Raw genomic sequence first — 24,194 nt, forward strand, 5'->3', positions numbered from 1 at the left:
CCGTGTCTCTTGCACCGGCAGGCGGATTCTTTACCACTAGCGCCACCTGGGAAGCCCCTGCACAGGGTTGGTGCACAGTAATACAGGCGAACTATAGTGTCAAGGCTATGGTTTTTCCAGTGGTCATGTATGGATGTGAGAGTTGGACTGTGAAGAAGGCTGAGCACCGAAGAATTGATGCTTTTGAACTGTGGTGTTAGAGAAGACTCTTGAGAGTCCCTTGGACTGCAAGGAGATCCAACCAGTCCATTCTAAAGATCAGCCCTGGGATTTCTTTGGAAGGAATGATGCTAAAGCTGAAACTCCAGTACTTTGGCCACCTCATGCAAAGAGTTGACTCATTGGAAAAGACTCTGATGCTGGGAGGGATTGGGGGCAGGAGGAGAAGGGGACGACAGAGGATGAGGTGGCTGGATGGCATCACTCACTCGATGGATGTGAGTCTGAGTGAACTCCGGGAGTTGGTGATGGACAGGGAGGCCTGGCATGCTGCGATTCATGGGGTCGCAGAGTCAGACACGACTGAGCAACTGAACTGAACTGAACTGATAGTGTGGAGAACTTGGCTTTCATTAGGGCTCGGGAGAGAATGAGATGGCTAACTGCCATTCTCGTTCAAAACCAAATCTCTTAGCACCATGAGCCCCACTCTAGCACTTATTTGAAAACCAATCAGAATAGAACCTCATAGCTGCCTTTTATTCCCTGAGCTAGAATTCCTCATGTTGCCACCAGCCAATAGCCTCAACACACCAGTTTTTTCTAAGTGCCTGGCAAATACCATTCAGCATTGAACCTACAAATAGGGAACTGTCCATCTATCTATTGTGGATGATGGTCCATTATATAAAATTCCCATTTAGATTTCCTGTGTTAAAAGGGAAGGTAAGTGGTGATGCAAAAGTAATTTTCCAGGGAATATTTCTCTATTCAGAATCTTTCAGGCAGATCCGAATTCCTCTGCTTTAAAAAAAAAAAAAAGATTTGCAATGCTCTTTGATACATCTTATCATTAGGTAAATCTCTTCTTTCTCTCTTACTTCAGAGTGGTCCCAATCCCCACTTTCACCCGGATCTGTTTTTAAGGCATAGACTCTTAACCTAACAGAGTAACATTTGAAATGCATCTGTAATGTATGAAGGAAACATTCAGAAATATAAATTTTCTAAATAAAAGTGTCAAACTCCTAATAAAGTAAGATAGATTTATTTTTCTTTTGTATATCTGTAGCATAATTCATTTCCCCCATTAAAAGTCTCATGTAGAATACCAAGATTCACAGTTTTTCCCCTAGCAAAAAACATTAGCCTAATTCCCCCACTTAAAATGATTTAACTTCTCAGCAGATGTCCTAAGCAGGCTTGGGCTATGTTCAGAGGCTCTCAGCAAATTAGCTATAATCATGTCCGAGAATGAGTAGACCTTTTCAATGCCTAAAGCAGATTATTTAAGAGAAAGAAAGGAAGCAGACCAGCCCTAGAATAATAATTTGAAAACCATCTCTAAGCATTTGTAATCCCACAAAATCTTGATTTAAGGGCTGGTGTATTATTTCACAGATGCAGAGATACCAAAGGTCACACCACGTCTCTAAAAACAACTGCGTGCAGCAAAGGCTGAATAAAATGCGCTTTGGCCATGAGGAGTATGTTAATGCTGTTTCTCAGACTCTGTTCAAAAGAGGTTCCACTATTTATTCTCATTCAACATCAGGGCCTGGTGCCCTGGGCCTCCATTCACGCACTGGAAGGAATGTATCCTCCCATGGTTTTTAAGTCGTCAGTGAATGACATATAATCAATACGCTATTAAGGGAAGCCAAGTGTACCTATAAACTAAGTTTTGTACACAAAATTTAACTTATAATGGTACTTTGGGATACATACTTTGCTATTACACATCACAGTAATAAAGAATAAAATTGGCGAGTTTATGCAAATGAATATAATTAGTAGTACTTTAATACATGGGCTGGGACAGCAAGGAGATCAAACCAGTCAATCCTAAAGGAAATCAACCCGAAATATTCATTGGAAGGACTGATGTTGAAGCTGAAACTCCAATACTTTGGCCATCTGATGTGAAGAGCTGACTCAGTGGAAAAAGACCCTCATGCTGGGAAAGATTGAAGGCAGGAGGAAAAAGAGGCACAGAGGATGAGATGGTTGGACAGCATCACTGACTCAATGGACATGAGTTTGAGCAAACTCTGGGACATAGGGAAGGACAGGGAATCCTGGCTTGCTGCAGTTCATGGGGCTGCAAATAGTCAGACAGGACTTAGCAACTGAACAACAGCAGGGACTTGCCCAGTGGCTAAGCAGAAAAGAATCCACCTGCAATGCAGGAGATGCGGGAGAGGTGGGAGATGCGGGAGATCCGGGTCAGGAAGATCCCCTGGAGAAGGAAATGGCAACCCACTCCAGTATTCCTGCCTGGACAATCCCATGGCTAGAGGAGCCTTGTGGGCCACAGTCCATGGGGTCACAAAGAGTCGGCCACGACTGAAACGGCTGAGCACACACGTGCACTTTTATACAGTCCTATCAGTAGGAATTAGGGTTGGCTACTAGTGACAGAGAGTCAAGAATAACTGAGGGGTAAAGATGATTGACATTTATTTTTCTCATTCCGACTAGAGGATGTCTCCTTTCAGATATCACACTGAAGGTCCCTGCAGGGGTGAGATGGTGGTTTTGAAGCTTTTGGAATCAATCCTTATCCTTTACAGGAGAATCTGAACCCAGGGTGGGATTCACTGAGGAGGGTGACCCACTGTCCTGATTTGCTGCAACCAGTCTCTTTTAGCACTGAAAATCCCACATCCTGGGAAAACTCTAGACTGGGACCAGTTGTTACAGGTTACTGGGAGCCTCTTCTCAGCAAAGTGGGGAACACAAGTCTGGCCAGGTAACTTCATCAAAGTTCTGCCAGCCACGGGGAGTGGCTCCTTGACCTGTCCCGGCCCAGGCCTGATAACAGCTCTGGTCAACCCATCCAGGCACTGTGCCCCCCCACACGCGAGCCTTCCTTCCTTGTCACCTGCCGTTGTTCCACAAACGCTTGTCAAACATTCATTCTAGGTCCATTTCTCCATCAGCCCGGAAGAACGTCATTGTTGAACCATCAAGAAGAAAAACTACCATGTCCAGTTTTTTGACAAAACCTCAGATGAGTGGCCTTCTGGCCAAGGGTCTGTGATTTCATCTTGTTGGAGCATTCATTATCCCCCTGGGAACTGTAGCTTTCTATAAGTTTGCTGTGGCTGAACCAAGAAAGAGGGGATGTGCAGATTTCTACAGAAATTATGATTCCCTGAAAGATTTTGAGGAGAAGAGGAAGGCTGGTATCTTTCAAAGTGATTTAAAACAAAGAATTTCTTCGGGCTGAGTTTCATGAAATTGTGTCACTTAGCTGTGTTCCTGAACTATGAAACTGGGAGTATCTGGTTTGAGGAATAGTCTCCAAGAAATAAATGATTAACAAATACTGTGGACACTAAAAAAAAAAAAAAAAAAATCATTCCAAGTCAGGCAACATCCAAAGATTCTGGTTCACCAGGGACAGGATTTGCCACATTTTCAGCAAAGTTTTCTTTTCCTCCCTCTTCTATGGAAATTTAGGTCATTGTTAACTGAAGAAGAGGAAAAGGCCATGGCAAAACCCCAAGTCCTCAGGGGCCTTAGTATTTGCAAAATAGTGTGAATGAATATGAAGTGATTTAGAAAGTGTTTCACCACACACTGTTAAAAAAAAAAAAAAAAAGAGCTCCACAGAACAAAGTGAACAGTATAATCCTAGTCTATAAAAAAAAAAAGATGAATATTTCTTTCTTTGTTTAATATATTGATAGGAGGAAAAGGCTAGAAAAATATGCACCAAAATGTAAACAACTATTAATTCCAAGTGGTAGAACCAGGGTGAAACAGTTGTGATAGAGATGAGGAGACCTGTTCAAAAGCTACTATGAACCACTAGAGACTGTCGTACGAGAGAAGTAAGTCAGATAGAGAAAGACAAATATCATATATTAATGCATATATGTAGATTCTAGAAAAATGGCGCAGATAAACCTATTCGCAGGGCAGGAATAGAGACGCAGACACAGAGAACAAGCATGTGGGCCCAGGAGGGGAGGAGAGGGTGGGACGAACTGGGAGATTATGACTGATATACAGTCACTGAAAGTGACAGTGTGAGTTGCTCAGCCATGGCTGACTCTTTGCAGTCCCGTGGACTGTAGGCTGCCAGGCTCCTCTGTCCGTGGAGTTCTCCAGGCAAGAATACTGGGGTGGGTAGCTGTCTGCTTCTTCAAGCGATCTTCCCAACTCAGGGATCAAGCCTGAGCCTCCTGCATTGCAGGTGGATTCTTCACCATCTGAGCCACCAGGGAAGTCCATATGTTCACTATGCTATGCGGTGCTCAGTCGCTCAGCTGTGTCTGACTCTGACTCCGCATGGACTGTAGGCCGCCAGGCTCCTCTGTCCATGGGGATTCTCCAGGCAAGAATACTGGGGTGGGTAGCCTTTTCCTTCTCCAGGAGATTTTCCCAACCCAGGGATCAAACTCCGGTCTCCGCACTGCAGGCAGAATCTTTACCGTCTGAGCCACCAGGGAGCCCATACACCACAATGTGCAAAATAGGTTGCTAATGAAAACCTGCTGTGTAGCCCAGAGCTCAGCCCGGCGCTCTGTGATGACCTAGAGGGATGGGAGGGAGGGGTGGGAAGAAGGCTCAAGAAGGGAGGGGATGTATGTATTCTTACAGCTGATTCACTTTGTTGCACAGCAGACGCTAACACAATGCTGTAAAGCAATTACAAAAAAGAAAAAAAAGAAAAACCACCGTGAAGGCAGAATGTGAGGACTTGGCGACGGATTTGCTGCAGCGGGTAAGGAAGAGGGTGCAGCCGAAGATGACAGGCAGCCTGGACGCCTGGGAAGCTGCGGCGCAGCTGAGAACTAGGAAGTCAGAGGGAGGGGCATTTGCTTTGAGACGATTTTGCCTTTGGGACATGGGGAACGCTGGAAGTCAAGATTCCCAACGGATCATCAGCAACACAGAGCTAGCGCTTCGGGCTGGAGAGGGCTGGAAAGTCATCCACGTACGCACACAACTTGAAGCCCTGGAGTGCAGGGAGAGGGGGCGGGCGTGGAAAACAAGAGAAGAAAGTCAAAGGTGGGAGGGTGGGGGAAACAGCCACACTCGAAGGGGAGGAAGAGATAGAAACTAGGTGATAGGTCAGATAGGCATACAGAAAAGCTGGGCAAGCCAGTGTGAAACCCAGAAAGGGAAGACAGAGATGCAAGGGAAAAAAGTTCCCCCTGGAGCTGCCAGGCTGGCCTCTCACTTTCTGGGCTTGGCAGAGTTTACAGCTGGAGAAAAAGAAGTCAGCTACCCACTCCCTCCCTCCTGCCGCAGATAACCAGAGGTGCAGCTGTAACCTTGAATGAAGCTGAAAGTTTTGGCTATTACTCTGAATCAGACATCTTAATCACCTTTTAATACCTGAAGTAATAGTACTAGGAGACCTTTTATTACCCAAAGGTGACCATAAAAGCTATGGACATCCAGGAGCAAGAGACCAATTAGCTCCACAGCACAAAGAAAGACAAAAATAAAATTGCTTCATAATTACACCCCGAAGTCACGCTTCTTCAACATCACCGTTACACAGAGACGGAGCTGCTGTGACCACCACCTCTCCCTTAGATAGCAAGCAGGATGTCCAACAGAACTTTCTCTGTTGTCTGGGAATTGCAGCTCGTTTCCAAAGTCGAAAATAGTAGACCAGTGTCCCCCTGTTCTTAAAAGACCCCAGTAGCAGCCAGATATTTCCCTGGGGCTATTTGACTCTGCTGCCATCAACTCATCACCTGCCTCTTGTGTGCATTTGTGAACGCACACTTTCACAGTGCACACAGCTCCTGTAGTTGGAACCGGGACTTGCTGGCTTCCTGAAGATCACTGGAGTCTCTCCTCCCTCTTTTCTACTATTCCTTTTATCTTGCTTTGTAACAAATCACCACAAATGTAGCAGCTTAAAAACACAGAAGTTCCTGAGCTCTGCAGGTCAGAAACCCTGGCACAGTTCTCCGCTCAGGGTCTCAGAGCTGAAATCAAGGTGTTGGTGGCGGTGATCTCATCTGATGCTCTGGGTTCTGATGCTCCAGGTTCTCTTAGCTCACTGGTTATGGAAGAACTCAGTTCCTTGCAGCTGTGGGACTGAGGTCCCTGTTTCCTGTCATTTGGGGGCTGCTCCCAGAGGCCATGAACCTCCCTCACTGTGTGGCCCCCACCATCTTCAAAGCCAACAGCAGACCCCCATGTCCAGTCCCCCTCACACTTAGAGTCTGTTTCCAGGAGGAACCAGGTCTTCTGAGCCCTCTCCCCAGTTAGGGCAGGCCAACCTCACTACTCTCCCTTTCTTAAAGGCAACTGTGCGGTAGAACATGACCTCATCATGGGGGTAAACCATCAGACCCGCAGTCTTAAGGGAGTGATGCATGGTGTACCCCCAGGGGCAGGGATCTTGGGGCTGTCTATCCTATAACACTGCCTCCAAAAAGCCAGTCCTAGGTGGGCTCCCAAAGGCTCCTTTGTGAAGTGTAAAGAAGAGTTACTGGGGGCTGTTCCTCAGTTGGACTGTCTCTGCTGCAGCAGACTTGCTGAGCTGCCTTCCTGCCTTTCAGAGGGAGCTGGCAGGATGGCCAGTGGGCAGGAATAGTGATGTTTGCCCCCCACCCTTTGGCATGGCTGGAGTGTGTGCACCACCTGGGATCGCCACAGAATGTGGTGGGTTTTGAGCTGACTTCCCAGGACAGCATCCAGGAGCCCCGTTGGTGGGGGGGAAGGGGCTTCAGGTGTAGGCAGAGGACATGGGGCCGCAAGAGGCTACCACGTCAGGAGGTCATCACCCTCCCCAGCAACCCACCCCAACCCCTAGCCAGCACCCCCAACTCCTCCACACAGGGCTATCAACAGTGAGGAGAGAACACCCACAGCCACAGCTTAATCGAAATGTGTGCTCCTTTCTCTAAGCCCACCTCCCCCTTCATCTCAACCACACCTGTGAGAAGCAGAAGGTAAGAGAAATGAAAAGACCAGCCACACCCCGTCGGGTTCCCTGGGTGCTCTGCCTGCAGGGCTCTCAGGAAAAGGACGTGACCTGAGCCCTAAGGCAGCTAATATACCACGTCTTCAAGTGGCCAGACTGCATTCTGGGGATTCCTGACAATACCTGAGTAACAACAGGTTCATCACTATGGGAAGGAAGTGGAGAGTGGACAAATCGTGTTGGAAGGTCAGCTTTGCAGAAAAAAAAAAAGCTTCATAAGTGTTGCTCACCAAGTTCACAGCATTTAGTAAACCAGTTACACTCTTGAACCCTGGGAACTGTCAACTTTGGGAGGGGACATGCTCAGTTCAGCGACCTCAGAGCAGGAGGAGAAATTCAGAGAGTGGCCTGACGACCAGGGCCCAACTTCGGTGGATAACTTGGGAATTTCCAGAACGTGTGCATCCGTGAGGGCGAGTGTCTGTATTCACACGTGAGTGGGGAGTGTGTGTGTGGAAAGAGGGAGGGTGTGCACATGAGGGCATGCGTGTGTTTGAGGCCATGCATGGGGCAATGTGTGTTTTTGGGTTGATGTTGATGGTACAAGGAGGCGCCTGACCCTAAGTGGAGGAGGAAAGAAATGGAGTAAGATGCACTCTAACAAGCAATGTACCATAAGCTCTAACTGGCAAAAGAAAAACACAGGAGGTGGCAAAGCCAAGTTTATTGCAATGAGGATGCTCATTTAGGGACCAGCATCTTAATCCAAGGAGAAGACCCAACGTGATGTACTGTTGCTGAGTTTCCAGGGCTGCTAACTTGTTTTGCTCCCCAGCCGTTTGTCTCTCTGTTAGTTTCATCCTTTCCACAGCTGTTGTGTAATGTAATGAATGTGCCGCTGAGCCAGTGTCCCCCAGCCAGCCCTGCTCCCACAGGAACTACTGGGAAGAGGCAGCACCGAGATCTCCACTGCAAACCTGCCAGAGCTGGCGAACTGGGCCGCAGTGAGCTTGCTGCCCGAGGGAAGGGCAGACAGGCTCCGTCTCCACAGAACGTGTCCTTTGTTTTCCCTTTCTTGCAGATAGCACATCTTTGCCTATTTCTGAAGAAATCCATCTCCTCCCTAGTTCCCTGGCTCTTTAAGGAAAAAAAAAAAAAAAAAAAAGCAAGACCTGAAGAGTAAAGATAATCATTTAGGCACAAGCTGGAGCTTCCAAGGTGGCGCTAGTGCTAAAGGATCCACCTGCCAATGCAGGAGACATAGAGATGCGAGTTCGATCCCTGGGTCGGGAAGATCTGGAGGAGGACGTGACAACCTGCTCCAGTGTTCTTGGCTGGAAAATCCCGTGGACAGAGAGCCTGGTGTGCTGTTGTCCACTGGGTCTCAAAGAATCAGACACGACTGAAGCGACTTAGCACGCGCACCCAGTTGTGCAGCCACTTTTTATTCTATAAAGAGCACAGCTTCTTTCTTCATCTTATGTCTCCCCGAAAGCATTCACAGTTATTTCTTGTCCTCTGTTTTCCCAATTGGATGACTTCAGCACCATCTCAGAAAGGCAGCTGTGTCCAGAGTACTGTGCCATTTATCGAGTTCAAGAGAATTGTGACTGTTGGCAGCACCAATCTTTATAGAGAATCCTGGAGAAACAAGCTGCTAACTTACAAAGGAAGTGATTTCTCCCAGAGTGTCCCTTCATCCAGGCACAGGAGTGAGCACAGAGTCATAGATTTTCAGGAGTCGGAGTGGGAAGTCACCACCCATGCTGAACCCCCTGTCTTACTCCTAAGGAAGCCAAGACCTGGAGAAGTTAGCTTCTTTGTGAACTAGTCACCAGGGGCAGAGCTGCAATTGGCTCTTAGCAACCATGCCTCCCAGCTCCAGTCTCTGGTCCTGGTTCCCTGTGGCCCCCTAGATCTTGGCCTTCTTGATGCTGAACATTTCGCCTAGTGCTGGCCCTGCAAAACATCCTTATTCCAAAGCAAAATGATTCCTACATTTTCTTTATTGGATATGTAATTTAGAACTAAGATTTATGAAGCTCCACTGGGAGCCAAGACCTGTGCTGTTTCGTGCACACTGACACATTGATAGAAGTATTTTCCAAGAGGCTGTAAAATGTAGGCTATTAGTGAATGGTGTTGTGTTTTTTTTTTTTTTTAAAAAAAAAAAAACAATCCATGGCAGAGAACATCTTTTCTCCTCCATATAAGCACAGAAACTAGTCTACACTTCACTAAAGAAATAAGGACTTCAAGTGTGTTTAGCTGATGAATTAGGTGGCTGGCAAGTAAATGTGGTGTAGGTGTGTAGATGTGGGTGCTGTGGCTTGTGCTAAGAAAAGCTAAGTCAGAATGAAGTTGGGAGTCATAAGGGTGATGGAGGCTGGAAAAGTCTGGAAGCAGAGACAAGAGACTGTCCACGTGCCCACTTCATCTGCCCAATTAGCCATCAACAGACAGGTCACAGACTACGGGGTCAGCAATAGGAGTGTCTTTCTCTTATCATAACACATGCCTATCTGCTGCTGTTGCCTTTTTCCTCTGTCACTTTGGCAAAACAGCTCACCCTGGTCAGTCTCTGAAAGATGCTCAGTGCTTATCTTCTTTCCCTGAAATTGAGGAAGTTTCTCTCCTTTCCAACTCTCGTATGTGGGTGAGTTTGGCAAGTCTGGGGTGGGCTGATGTCCCACCCCAGACTTGCTCTTACCCTCTAAGTGAGGAGAAATAAACCTCCAGAGCAACCCAGTCCATCCCTGAAGGGGGCCAGGGATGGAGAGAGAATCCTGGGTGTACCATTGTTTGGTATTTAAAGAAAACAAAACACCAAAGATGAAGCAATGCTGACAGGGCCAAATGACATCAGAAAGAGGCAGAAACCCCTTCCAGGAAGTGTTTATGTGGGTCTGCGATATCAAGCTAGTCTTGATAAACTAGATAAACTCCCTAGTAGTAGAGTTAAGGTAGTCTAATTAAACTCATAGTCTGAGAGATGTGGAAGGTACGTGGCAGAGAATTACTTAAGTGGGAAATGAATAAGGTTCAAGCCTAGTGTTAAATGAGCCTTTTGAATTCAAAATCCAAAGACATGTCCTAAGTTGTGTTCTAAATTTCATGAGATTATATTCAAGGGTAAAGAGAGGCCAGGTAAAGTAAGTCAGAAAAAGAAAAACAAGCATCGTATATTAATGCGTATATATATGTATATGGAATCTAGAAACACAGTGCAGATGAGCCTGTTTGCAGGGCAGGAATAGAGAGGCAGACACAGAGGAGGGACTTGCGGACACAGGAGGGGAGGAGAGGGAGGGGCAAACTGGGAGCAGCATTGGCGTGTGTGCGCCCACCATGTGTGGAGCAGCTAGTGGGGAGATGCTGTGTAGCACAGGGGGCTCAGCTTGCTGCTCTGTGATGGCCTGGCGAGGGAGGGCGGGAAGGAGTCTCGAGAGGAAGGGGATACACATACACATAAAGCTGATTCACGCTGTCGTACAGCAGAAACTAACACAACACTGTAAAGCAGTTATTTTCCAATTAAAAAGAAAAAGTAAATTTGAAAGAGAGAGAAGCCAGGGCTCTCTCTGAGGAGGGCAGTGAGGCCATGGATTGAGGGTCAGGAGCAGAAGGAGACGGAGACCCCATCAGGCAAGTGTGGGGTCAGGGGCTGCCTTTATTTCAAATGTTGATGTTTTGCTCATTATGGAATTTTTCTCTAACTTTAATTGCTTAAAATGAATTATTAACATATTATTTATCTTGATTGCTGAGTTATTTTGCACTCCCTCAATTTAGTTACAGATGAGTGTCTCACTTACCTCACTCCAGTATCATCCCTGGTAAGGGGCCTGGTACATACAAGTGACAGAGAGTTACCATCCATTAAGTGTTGAATTGTGTCCTCCCAAAAGATGTTGGACTGTGGTGTTGGAGAAGACTCTTGAGAGTCCCCTGGACAGCAAGGAGATCAAACCAGTCAATCCTAAATGAAATCAACCCTGAATGTTCATTGGAAGGACTGATGGTGAAGCTGAAGCTTCAATACTTACTCATTGGAAAAGACCCTGATGCTGGGAAAGATTGAAGGCAGGAGAAGAAGGGGACAGCAGAGGATGAGATGGTTGGACGGCATCACCGACTCAATAAACTTGAGTTTGAGTGGACTCTGGGAGATGTGAAGGACAGGGAAGCCTGGCGTGCTGCAGTCCATGGGGTCGCAAACAGTCGGACAAAAGGTGTTGAAGTCCTAGCCTCTGGTATCTCAGAATGTGGCCTTATCTGGAAATAGGGTCATCAGAGATGTAGTTGGTTAGGATGCGATCATTCTGGGGTAGACTGGAGCCCTGATCTGGTGTGACTGATGTCCTTATGAAAATCGGAAATTAGGACAGAGACTCATGTGAAGGACAAAACATGAAGGCAGAGATAAGTGTGGGTCATCCACACGTGCAAAGATTGCTAGCAAAGAGGCAGAAGCTAAGAGAGAGGGAAGGAGTGGACGCTCCTTGTGATCCTAAAAAGGAAATGGCGCTGTGGACACACTGATCTTAGACTTCCGGTCTCAAAGCTGTGAGATGTTACATTTCTGTGGCTTAAGCCACCCAGTTTATGAAACTTCGTCACGGCACCCCTAGCAGACTAATACATCATTCTGCATCTTAGGAGAGACAGCACCCCCAAGTCAGTTGGTCAGAAGGGTCCTATTTCAACCTTGTAGTCAGGATACCTGGATCATTGCTAAGCCCAAAGATGTAACTATCAAGTCAAATGCCGAGGCTGTGGGGTAGGTAGACTGGTTGTAGCGAGGATGAGGCAGTTGGAATGAGGCTGTGATCACTGTCAGGGCACAGCGTTCTATAAAAATGATGGCACCACGATGGTCAGAGGAAAGAGTCCCCTGGGGGCAGGTGTGTGGTTGAAGCGAGGGGAGGTATGGGGCAGGGAGGCCACGGCAGATCCCCTCACAGGATGGCTGCTCATCATGGGAGAGAATTCACCCATCTGTGAAAAGCATCTCTGAGCTCTGCCTGCATCTGACCTTGAGACTTAACAAAGCTCTTACTGTGTGTGCCCAGCGCAGCACCAGTTTCTGTGTCAGAGAGAGTGTGTATAAGAACGAGGGGCCCTATGAGAAGGTAAGAATGCTACCGAGTCCATGCTTGCTCTGCTCGTCACACGACAGGCCAGTAAATCAGCTGAGTTGTTGGGGCAAGGAATGGCGATTCTTTTTTTCAGCTGCAGCAGCTCTTGGAATCTTTAGTTGCAGCATGTGGGAGTCTAGTTCCCTGACCAGGGATCAAACTGAGGCCCCCTGCTTTGGGAGCATGTCATCTTAGCCACTGGACCACCAGGGAAGTTCCAGGAATAGCGACTTTAACAGAAAGCTGGCAGACTGAGAAGATGGCAGTCTAGGGTCTCAAAAAACCACCCTCCCTCAGTCCCGATTCTGCTCCTTTTATACAGAGGACAGGGAGGGGGCAGAGCCTACAGCGGTGCCTACCAATGGCTGAGCAGGACTGCTAAGGTCACCCCCTAACTGTTGCTCGCTTGGGGGAGGGACCCACTGCGATGCTGACCGGTGGCTGAGCAGGAATCCCTGACAGTAGCTCATTAACAGCCGTGCATCTGCCCAGGCCCATTACAAGAAAAAGGAGAGAGATGAATAATGCACCTTCCTCAACCTTCTCTTAAGCTTGGTCTTGATGAGAAATTCATTCTTGATTTCGGAAAAGAAAGCAACAGAGAGGGAGGGAGGGTGTCTCCTGGACTCACCAGGAACTAAGGGGCCTGGTTGGCTCTGGTTGGCTCTGGCTGGCTCTGGTCATTGACCCTGTGCACAAGTGACACTGTATACCTTGTGTGAAATTTAATCCCTGAAAGTCAGTTCTTTTACTTGCACAAAACACTTTTCTCACCGTTTTAAGGTTCCTTCTGATGCTTTGAAATCTGTTGCCTCTGGCTACCATCTTGGCTTTACAGCCCAGGTTATTCTCTTGCTGTCCTTCTCCCCTTCTAGGTGGCTAGTGTGTGTGTGGTTGGTAGCCTTTGCCTCACATTGCTTTCACTGTGTCCTGCCCATCATTTGTTGTGGACAGAAAGGAAGAGTGAGGTAAGCAGAAATTCAGGGAGGAAGAAATCACAGGACAGACTTTGGCTCCAGCCAAAAGCACACGTCCAGGCCAGCTTCCACCAGAGGTGAGTGCTGGGTATGAGGGATTGTCACATTAACAAAACTGCTCCTGGTTCCTCATGGGTCCTTGATCCCTGAGCATGTACATCATCAATCAGAACCTGGGCTAAGTGGCAAAATAAACTACCAATATTAAGTGTAATGGGCAGCTATTTTGTAGATGAAAATAGAAATATCTTAGAGTTTTCTGAAAGGTCAATCTATGATAGTGTTTCTTAAATTGAGGTCAATGGATCACTGGCATCAGAACCTCCTGGGATCCTTATTAAAAATGTATATTTCTGTCCACTAGAGCCATTGAGCTGGCACCTCTGGAGATGGGAATTTTAAGCAGGCTCCCCAGATGATCTCTATGCATCTCTATGTTTAGAACATTAAGTCTCACATAATAAAATGGCAGGGTGTTTTCCTGCCTTGAGTGCAAGAACTTCAGTGGGTCCTCTTTTGCCATTTCTCGGTGGACTTCCCTTCCAACCAGCCCTACTATTAAAAATATATACATTTTATTTGCTTATTTGGCTGTGCCAGGTCTTAAGACCTTCAGTCTTCCTTAGGCACGCAGGACCTTTAGTAGTAGCATACGATCTCTTAGTTGTGGGATGTGGGATCCAGTTCCCTGACCAGGGATTGAACCTGGGCCCCCTGCGTTGGGAGCATGGAATCTTAGCCACTGGACCTCCTGGGAAGACTCACCAGCCCAACTATTTTTTTTTTTTACTGACTTAAATGACTTCTCCTCCCACTTCCTCAAAGTCTTCCTAACCCAGGCCCATATCTGACCACTTCAGATATTCTAGAATAGAGCCCAGCATTCATGGGATTATTTGGGTAGAATACTTACCTAGAGTACCAACGTGGTGCTCATTAAATACTATTGTACCATGAAAAAAAAAAATTACCTAGAGCTCCTCAGAGTTAAAAGGCTTCATACATAGAGACAGAGACTTATTCAATACCTGAGAAGTTAAATTGAGTTGAAGAACACTGCTTTGTTAAACCAAGAAGGTCATCTTGGGTGATCTCAAGATATCCCACCATCTCCATGACTAGGGCTCAGTTATGCCTTTTTCCTTCAAACGGTGTAGCTTTGGAAGTCTTTGTCACAGCCACTTAAACATTATCCTAACAGACTCTAATTTTCAGACTGAGTTGGGCACCTTTTTATTTTTATTAGATTTTTGTTTCCTCTTTATAAAAACATGGTGAGATAAGTATTGTTCTATTTTATTATTTTTTGTTTTGTTACTCTAGTTTATCTTCTCACTGAGGGTGAGAGACACTTTGTACCTTGTCTGTAAAGGTAGGAAATGGCAAAGTTGGAACTGGGACTTGAATTCAGGTCTGTCTTCCTTCAAGACCCTGGACTCCCTCGCCGACACTGTGCCCCCCTCACTAGTGAGCAGCTAGTGTACGAATCACAGGCAAAAAGAGTTGTGCAGAGTCCCACTAGTTATCAGCCTAAAGACTGCCGGTTTGTTCTTTCAAAGTTCAGCCCAAGGCCCGTTTCTTCCACAAAGGCTAAGCCTCTGCCTTTAATACCGGCAGGACTGATTGTAACCACAGTCTGGAGTCTCATGCCTCACACGGACCACGGCTCTCACTGGATGTCGCTGCCTCCATTCGGGAGGTAAACTGGCCACTGCTTTGTAATCCTAATAAACCTCGGGGTCGGGGGGCAGAGGAAGAGGGCGATGGAGGATTCAATCTTTTTGCATCGCGGTGTTCTCACGAATTCTGGGCACCTAACCCAGGGGGAGGCCCACATGGCAAAGCTAGAGACTTCACACGCTGCAAGAATAAGACTGGGGTACATGCGCTGCCCTGCAGGCTGAAGTAAAGGAAACCCTGTGGGAACCCTACCGCCCCCTTGGCTCTGCTGCTGACGTCAGACGTCTGCGCCGTGTCCCTCTGCGACATGTTTGTATTTCACTCTCAGTGTGTGCCCAGCACAGAATTTTCCACTTGTAGATTTGCTATTGGTCTAAAGTAGTTCCTTCTCACATTCTCAGACTGTTCATGGTCGCGAGCTAAGTGGTGCCCAAGAGGAACCTAATACTCTGCAGAGACCCCTGAACTCTCCTCCCAGACCTTGAGTGCCTAGATGATCCCTCTCGCTGAAGCACCTTCCAGGGACCAGGAAAACCTTCAACACCTATTTTGCCTGTAAGCAAGAAGCTACCAGAAGCCAGCTTCTTAAGTCACTATTGGTTTTCTTGTCACCAGTATTTCTAAAACAAAATAACTCATCAATGAAAAATAATTCAAAAACTTCACAGATACTCCCTGAACTAAGAGACTCCACAGAGTGGAGTCTGAGCCTTCTTAATCTTTATACCTCTAGTGACTAGCCTGACATTTTCTAGATGATCAAGAAACATTTGTTAATCTCAAATGATTTGCATCAATCCCCTGCATCAAAGCAAGACGACCACCCCAAGTGGGAGCACACCACCAGAGCTAGCCTCTGGGGACCTCGACTTACAAAATCACACACAGGCATCCCACCCCATCCACTCCCCAAAATCACCTGTGTCTTTGCCCTTTTTTGTGCTAGGAACAAATAGTACCCATTGTGATTCGAGATGCTGAGAGGCGATCAAATGCCTTTAATTAATTAAGGTGGATTAAATAACTGAAATAAAAATTTCGAGTGCCTTGTTATTTAACTTTCTGTTTAAATACTCGGTGACTACCTGCTCCTTACAAGCCATGAATCATGCAGCGAATAAATGATTTAGGGTGACTACTAGATTATGCCCAGGAGGGCCTGTCAATATGGCTTGCTATCAACTGCCACTTTATATCAAGGCTAATGGAATGAAATGTAATATGAAATTCAGGTTTGGATAAAAATAAAATAGTGGTTGTCTATTGATTAAATTTACCTGAAAGTCTGACATAGTCATCGACCAAATGTTGTATTTCTGAATGAGTCATGTGCTTTTAAGAGGCTGCCAGTAAAATACTGCCTGTATTTCAGACTAATCCTGAAAGCTTCTTTTCCGTAGGTTAACTCCTGTGATGCTCAGCTCCAAACATGAGACCCTATGGGCCATAGCCTGGCACCAGGCTCCTCTGCCCATGGGATTCTCCAGGCAAGAATACTGGAGTGGTTGCCACGCCCTCCTCCAGGGGAACTTCATGACCCAGGAATCAAACCCATGTCTTCTGCACTGGCAGGTGGATTGGTTTTGTTTTTACCACTAGCACCACCTGGGAAGCCCAGACGTGACCAGTCAGGACTGTAGGCCTTGATTGATCCCTGAGGACCCTCGGCTTAGACTACAGACCAGAGAGGGCCTTGTGATAAGCTTGTCCAAAGTTGACATTTCATAGAACAGGATACCTTTCTGCTGCACCATCTGCTGTAACAAATTACCACAAACTTATTGACTTCAAAAAGCAAAATTTTATTTTCTTACAGTTCTGGAGGTCAGGAGTCTAAAACGGGTCCACAGGGCTGGGGTCCCTCTGGACGTTCCAGGGGAGAATTCCTTTCCTCTCCCTTTCCACCTTCCAGAGGTTGCCTCATCTCATCCTTTGGCTCCCGTCTGTCTCCTTCATCTTTAAAGCCAATAGCATAGCATTTTCTCTCCCTTCTGACCTCTTGCCTCCCTTTTATAAAGACACTTGTGATTACATGAGGCCCACCCAGATCATCCAGGACAACCTCCCATCTCAATACCCTCAACTTAGTCACATCTGCAAAGTTCCTTGTGCCACATAAGGTAACATACGGCCAGGTACCAGAGCTTAGATTGGAGACATCTCTGGGGAACTTTTATTCAGCCTACTATATTGTCAAAAGAGAAAATACTGTAAACAGACCACTGGAAATATTCCTATCTATTGACATAATCTTATCAACCTCCAGCGAGTGTGGCGGTAGGAGAGAGCACAAAGCCTGGGCCCAGGAATCACCCAGGTTCCCTTCTGACCTAGCTCTGCTATTCACAAGCTCTGTAAGTCTGGACCGAAAAAATCATGAATGGTCAGGTGGCTTAAGCATCAAAACCTAGAAGTGGCAGGAAATGAGGCAGGAGAGACAGAGGGTGATTGAACTGAAGTAGCACGCTAGGAATTCCACACACAAATATGAGTTCTCCTCTGCCCTGTGTACCCCTGAGTTGTGCGTACCTGGAACAGTACTGCTGTGGAAAACAACTGATGGATGAGACACTGACTCTTCAATTTCATGAACCTGCTCTGCGGCAGCTATTATGAAAACCATTTGTGCATCTGTGTCTTGCCCACTTGGGCTTCCCTGGTGGCTCAGATGGTAAAGAATCTTACCCACTAATTCTACGTGACTTGGACAAGGGGGCCAAATCTTGTTCTATTTTACATGCTCACAATACCTAATGCCTAATAGGTACATGCTTAGATGCACCTAATAGTTAAGAACTTACTAGACCCATGCTCATATGCACTTAAGAGTTGAGTCAGACTGCTAATAAATTTTAAATAAAATGTTCTCTATTCATATAGATAAATGTAAATGTGAATGAAACCATCATTAGTAGAATATTTATAAACTTTCTCACCTTGTCTCTTTAGTAAATCTCTTTAGAAATAGTTCGACTAACTTTATTTATAAATTTTATAAATTTATAAATTTACTAATTTTATTTTAACTTTAAATATAAGATAAAAACAGGCTCAAGAGAAATCTTAAAAATGCTGACGACTACAGCAGATGTCAGATCCTGCCCAAAGCTTCTCCATATTCACCCCTAGGTGAGCCAGCCCTGCAGCCCCCAAATGCAAGCTCCTCCCTCGCTGAGGGCTTTCTCTGGCCTCCAGTTGGCCTAGGGGTCAGGCAGATGTGTGGGGGAGTTCACGTCCCCTGAGGCAGCCTTCAGCCGATGACTGACCGTTCATGGTCATTGTAGAACGGAGCCTCCGTGGCCCATAGTGCCATAGTCCTCAATAACGCACTTTTGTTGGCTCCCTTGCTCCATTTTAACCCCCCACCTCCCGCCACTCCCCTGCCAGAGCCTCTGGCATCACCACCCAAGTAAACTACCTGCCCTGAACCTGTGTCTCGGGCTCTGCTTCTGTGACCACAAGTCAAGGACGACCTGTGGCCACTGGAAGCTGAAAGAGGCAGGGACCGGGTTCTCCCCCAGCCTTTGGAGGGAGCCCAGTCTGGTTTATACCTTGGTTTAAGCCCTCAGATATTGAGCTTCTGCCTCCAGAACTGTAGGAATTCATTTCTGTTGTTTAAAGTCACCAAATGTGCAGTCGTTTGTTATGGCAGCCCCAGGAAATGACTTATTCTGTAACTTGTGCAGACAGTAGGTCATTCCTTTTAGGAAAACCAGAGCAGCTTAAGAAGTGCTTACCTCTCTTAGATGCAGGATTTAATTCCAGTTTTGAAATGGAAACTTACACATTCAAAAGTAGTTACTTGAGGAAGATAACATTGTTCTCCTGCATAAAACCCTCCAGTGGGTTGCATCCAACTGAGACTAAAATCCTATCTCATTGGGCTACAGAGGGCTAAATAGCTCCTGCCGCCTCTCTACCTCCTCTTGTCCACACTCTCCGGCCACATAGACCTTCCTTCAAATCCTGAACAAGACTTAGAGCCACTGTATTAGTTTTGTCTTCAGCCTGGAACCCTGTCTCCCTGATGACTGCACAACTGACCCCTCCTCTTCCTTCAGACCTCAGACGCCAGCTCTTGAGAGAAGCCTTCCTGGGTTCCTCTCTGAAGTCCCCATCAGATAGCTCTGTTGTAATTCTCTGTGGAGCACAGTTTGACATCTTTGGCTTCTTCCAGTAATCACGCTGTGCTCAATTCTTTGCCCTCCTAGACTGTAGGTTCCTCTACAGGTTCGAACCTTATCTGTGTGCTTCACTGTGAAAGTGAACGTGTTAGTTGCTCAGCCGTGTCTGACTCTTTATGAGCCATGGACTGTAGCCCTCCAGGTTCCTCTGTCCATGGAATTCTACAGGCAAGAACGCTGCATGGTTTGCCATTCCCTTCTCCAGGGAATCTTCCTACCCTGGGATTGAACCCTGGTCTCCTGCATTGTAGGCAGATTCTTTACCGTCTGAGCCACCAGGAAAATCCTTTACTCAATCTTAGAACAGGTTCCAGCATAGAGTCAGGTTTCAAGTATTTGTGAGTGGGTAAATAAAAGAATACACAAATTCTGGTGGACATGCAGTTTAGTGGCTTATATTGTTTCCTCTTCAATAATTGTTGTAAACCCAGATTGCTGCCATGAAGATATATGGCAAACCTCAGTGAGAGAATGCATGGCTCATCCACAGGGCTCAGAGCCTGACGACTCTGCCACAGGGAACTGTGGCCCAGCATGGACAGATTGGCTGATTTTTTTACTTAACAAGACATACTCCAAATCCAGGTTCTCACATGAGGCCACCAGTTTTTAAACATTGTCTCAAAATATTTTAAATACTCTTCAAGCCAACTGAAATATGTCTGCCAGTCAAATTCAGCCCAAGAATCTATTGTGCTGTGTCTCTTCTTCAGGCTTCCTGAGCTTCTAGGACAGTAAGAAGTAGATACTGGATACACTGAACTGCCAGCTGATCAGAATTTATCAAGGGAAGGGAAGGAGAGTTGTTTCAGGAACCCACACATATGTAGAAACACAGGGCCTAATGAGAATATCCATGTTGGCCCCATCCTTAAAAAAAAAAAAAAAGGAAAAGGAAAAAATGAGAGCAGCTCATTTCACAGCTTAGAATAGGCCAGGCCTATTCCAAGGCCCCAGGACCCAGGAAACAGCCTTCTCATTGTGAGGTGTTGCTGGTCAGTGAAGCAAGGCCCAAAGGCAACTATGGATGCCAGAGCACTAAGTCCTCAGCTTGTGGTTTTAAGGCAAGAAGCCCTGCCTAGACCTTGCTGCAGGGCATTCTCTCCCTGGTCAATGTACACCACGTGTTTACTCTTCATGAATATACTTCACTCAAACATGTGTTTCTCCCTTGTTCTGGGATTTCTGATGACAAGTGTTACTGATCCACCTGGGAGGTGCCCGGCATGTTCACAGAGTTTCAGACCCAGTCTGTGATTGCTTCTCTTTCATATGAGACTAAGGGGACAGAAATTTAGATCAGATGAAGTCCCTGACATCCCCCAGCTCAGTATGGAACAGGGGAAAGCCCCCAGTCAGAGTCTCAGCTTTTCTGGTTATTACCAGGTGACCACAGACAGGTCAGGTGACCCTCTCTGGCTCTCAGCCTCCAAATCTGCAGAAAAAGGGAGCTAGTGATGACATGGCCTGCAGACCCCTCCCTGTGTGACGGTCTTGGCTTGCATGACTGCATTTCATAGGTGGTGCCTCCTGCTCCTTTAGGGGTCACTTAACTCTAGTACTATTGCCTGGAAAATCCCATGGACAGAGGAGCCTGGTGGGCTACAGTCTATGGGGTCGCAAAGAGTTGGACACGACTGAGCGACTTCACTTTCACTCTCACTTTATGGAATTCCAGGATGCCCAACACACCTGTAAGAGTGGAAGGAGTATGAAGTGCAAGGACCCAAGAAAGGAAATCATGGATGGGCTTCCTCCGTGCTCTCGTGTGACCAGATCAAGCTGATGGAGAGCAAACCCTGACACCTCTTTGAACCAGGGCCTCAGCGCCACATGCATCTCTTGGAAGGAAAAGAACATTGTTCTAGACAATTCTGGGGAAGATGCTAAGGAAGATTATTTTTGATCACAGACAAACTCAAAATATATTTGCTTCTTAATTCCTTGAATAAATAATTCATGGAATGCATGCATTTTAAGAAGTTGAATGCTTTGGGGTTGTCTTCCTGGAACCCTCCGTTTCTGAACAGTCTCTAAAGACAAGTAATAAATAGACACAGCTGCACAGCTAAGTGGTCGTGAGCATGCCCTTACGTGTCTGTTGCATTTGCTTTAGGAAAATTCATTAATAAATAAACATTTTCCATAAACACGCCAGATAAAACAAAGGTAATGAGATTCACTCTTAACAAGTCGATACTAAGAATAACAAATGATGACTTTTTAGGGGATTTTCCTGTAAGTTTCCTGAAAGCCTCATAAATCTCTTCCCTCACCTCCTTTTTTCCCTGACTATATTCTTCTGCCTGAAAATACCCTCCTACAATGAAAAATCCACAGTCAATTACACAGAGTTACAGAAAAGATGGTGAGAATGTGGGAAATAGCAAATAATCCTGGGAGAGTCTTCCTCACGTTCAAGTTCTCTTAATGTGCCCAAAGGATCCAAGGCTGCAACCCCATGTCCTTTCTCAGGGTGACTGGTGTGGGATCAGCGGCCAGGGATGTAGCGTGATGTCAGGAGACTTAGAAGTGCTTTGTGCTGGAATCCAAGCTCTACATATAGAAACGAGTTGCGTGAGCTTGCATGAGAGATTTAAAATCCTCAAGCCTACATTAAAATTTTGTTTGTTTGTTTTTGGCTGTGCCACATGGTGAGTGGGCTCTTAGTTTCTCAACCAGTGTTTGAACTCACTTTCCCTGCACGGGAAGCTGAGAGTCTTAACCACTGGACCACCAGGGAAATCTCCCCAGGCTTATATTTTATTCTCATCCATCAAGGACTATATTATTTGCTAAATCACAGGGTGGTTGAGGAATAGAATAAAATATCTTATGTAAATTATCTAGCACAGCATTGAACACAGCTGGTGCTCAATGTATGTTTAGGTTTTCCTCCCAACTCACCCCTATACAGTAACCCCTTGGCTCTGATCCCTTTTCTTTTAATTCATATTCCTCAAGTAACCCAAGTAGGAAAAAAAAAAGGTGCTTAACAACCTACACAGAACATTTTTCTCTTATTAAGCTCATTGCATGGTGATTTATCAAAGTTTGTATTATCTGTTTTGCAACTTGGAATTTAGAATCTGGAAAAAGGAACCTTTCTAAGCCACAAAGAATTTCTTTCTATAAAAAGTTTGAAGATGTGTATTCACCGTTTTCAAGGCTAACGCTTGTTTGGTACAAAGTCTCTAAGTATTCCTTTAATTTTATAGATCTAAAGGGAGATACTCTATTATTTTTCCTAGTATTTGGACATAACCATTGACATGAACGCAGTTTTAATATTGAGAAGATAATTTTCTTGAAGAACTGAAACATTACTAGAATTAATTGAGCCAAGGCCATTTAAGAATTTCTTGCCTTTTGGTGGGGGATATTGAGGAAAGGGTTCTGGCAATGTCTCTCAGCTCTGTGTAACTTCGGAGGGCGGTATGCTCTGGAAATTGTGGAAAACCTAGGTTGGAGACTTAGCACAAGATAGAAAGAAACTGTATTTCCTACCAGACCATTCTTCCCACCAGAAGAAAGCACCTGGCCAGGGTTTGGCACAGCCCAGCATGGACTTGGTATCAACTATCATGAAAGACATTACTAATGAATAAATAACCCAAAAGAAACTGTTCTCAAGCTGTTACACACCTATGTGTAAGAATGGGCTGTCTCTATGGGTAGTGGATATTTCTCTGGCTGGTTATTGAGAAAACAGAGTCAATTCTGGGACAGGAATCAAGGGCTCTGGAGTGGACCTTAGACTAGGATGTGGACAGAACATCTCTTTTCTCCCTGTGCCTCATGATAGCCGGGCACCGACCCTCCTGGGGGGCAATCGTGGAGGAGGACCAGTTCTGGAGCTTTGGCAGAGCTTGCATAGGTGGGGCCATGAAGAATCAGCACACAGAGCAATGTCCATGGCAGTAAAGGCACTGGTGCCACGGCTCTCAGAGAAGGTGCCGCCCAAGAACGCAAGGACCCACGAAGAGCACACTCCACAGGGTAAAATCTCTTCACACGTAAGCTGAGGTTCAAGCCAACACTGTTTGGGTTATAAACATAATCTAAGCACAGGCTATATTCAGCTTGGGCTCGGATATTTTGCTTACACACAGATTATGTCCCTCACTGTGCTCATCTCAATTTATTTGGTTGAGGTAGTTTCCAAACCAATTTTAAAGAGCAGAATCTGAATGGATTGAAAACTTCCGTACCTACTCACCAAACCTGGTATCCCACATCAGCCGAGCCAGTGAGCAAACTGGAATTCTTGTGCTTGCTTTGACAAGGCTTTTTTCTGCATTATGCCTTTAACACAAAAATTATGAAAGGGAAAAAGTGTGTGGAGTCCAGTCCAGCTATGATATTATTTATTCATCAGATACAAATCATATCTCCATTATAAATATAATCCTGAATTGTGCTTTAGTGGCAAGACTGGTTCTATGTTTTATTGGTGGAGGAAGCCCCTGAGATCCTCGCAACCCATGGCTCAGCTGGAAAGCAGGACGCTTCTGTGAGGCTGTTCACCCTCTGCCTGATCACATTTCCAGACGTCACCCCAGCAAAACAAGGCAGAAAGAAAATCACCAGAGGCATATCCAATGCACAAGATAAACAGAAGCTACTGGAAAGACGTGTAGGATCAGTAACGAGACACACACAAAAAAAAGAACCGCAGAGCCCAGTTGGAACAAGGGAAGAAATCACTCACTGCTCAGCAGGAGAATCACTGCATTTCACCGGGGCAGGTGAGCTGGGCATGTTTGCCCGTTAAATCATTACTGGGATTTAAAGAACCTGCATGAGGCAAGGCCACAGATTGATTCACATGCTATTTATAATTCCTTAACAGTTTGATGTTTTGCAGTCAGAAAAATAGATCACGGGAATGATTCACTGAAAAAAAAAAAAAAAAGAAACATATATATTTAGTTCTCTCTGCTGAATAAAGTGGCACAACCACCTTTTGCATCTTTTCTAATACCATTAAAATGTGTTTTCGTTATGCATCACATTATATAAAACTTGGTGCTGAGAGGATTCCTGCTTCCCTCCCCAGGCAGGAGCAGAGGAAACAGCCTGAGTATGGAAACTGGGCCTCCCACAAACCATGCTTGGGGGCCCATCCAAGACTCAGAGGGGAGACCAGCGTCAT

At 45.9% G+C, this 24,194-nt stretch overlaps 1 long non-coding RNA gene and 1 pseudogene across 1 annotated transcript in view; one reads left to right on the plus strand and one right to left on the minus strand.

Moving 5' to 3' along the window:
- The first annotated feature begins 3,084 nt into the window (after nt 1-3,084).
- Nucleotides 3,085-3,391, plus strand: LOC121816287 (cytochrome c oxidase subunit 6C-like; annotated as a pseudogene).
- A 1,258-nt stretch (nt 3,392-4,649) lies between these two features.
- The window catches only part of LOC132657613 (uncharacterized), a 50,235-nt gene continuing 30,690 nt past the window's right edge, over nt 4,650-24,194 (minus strand). The window contains exons 2-3 of the long non-coding RNA XR_009596033.1: nt 11,107-11,335; nt 4,650-11,008 (exon numbers count right to left, since the gene is read on the minus strand). This is a non-coding gene — a long non-coding RNA (uncharacterized LOC132657613). The remainder of the gene's footprint in view (nt 11,009-11,106; nt 11,336-24,194) is intronic.

The sequence above is a fragment of the Ovis aries genome, chromosome 13 (assembly GCF_016772045.2).
Source record: "Ovis aries strain OAR_USU_Benz2616 breed Rambouillet chromosome 13, ARS-UI_Ramb_v3.0, whole genome shotgun sequence".
Taxonomy (NCBI): domain Eukaryota; kingdom Metazoa; phylum Chordata; class Mammalia; order Artiodactyla; family Bovidae; genus Ovis; species Ovis aries.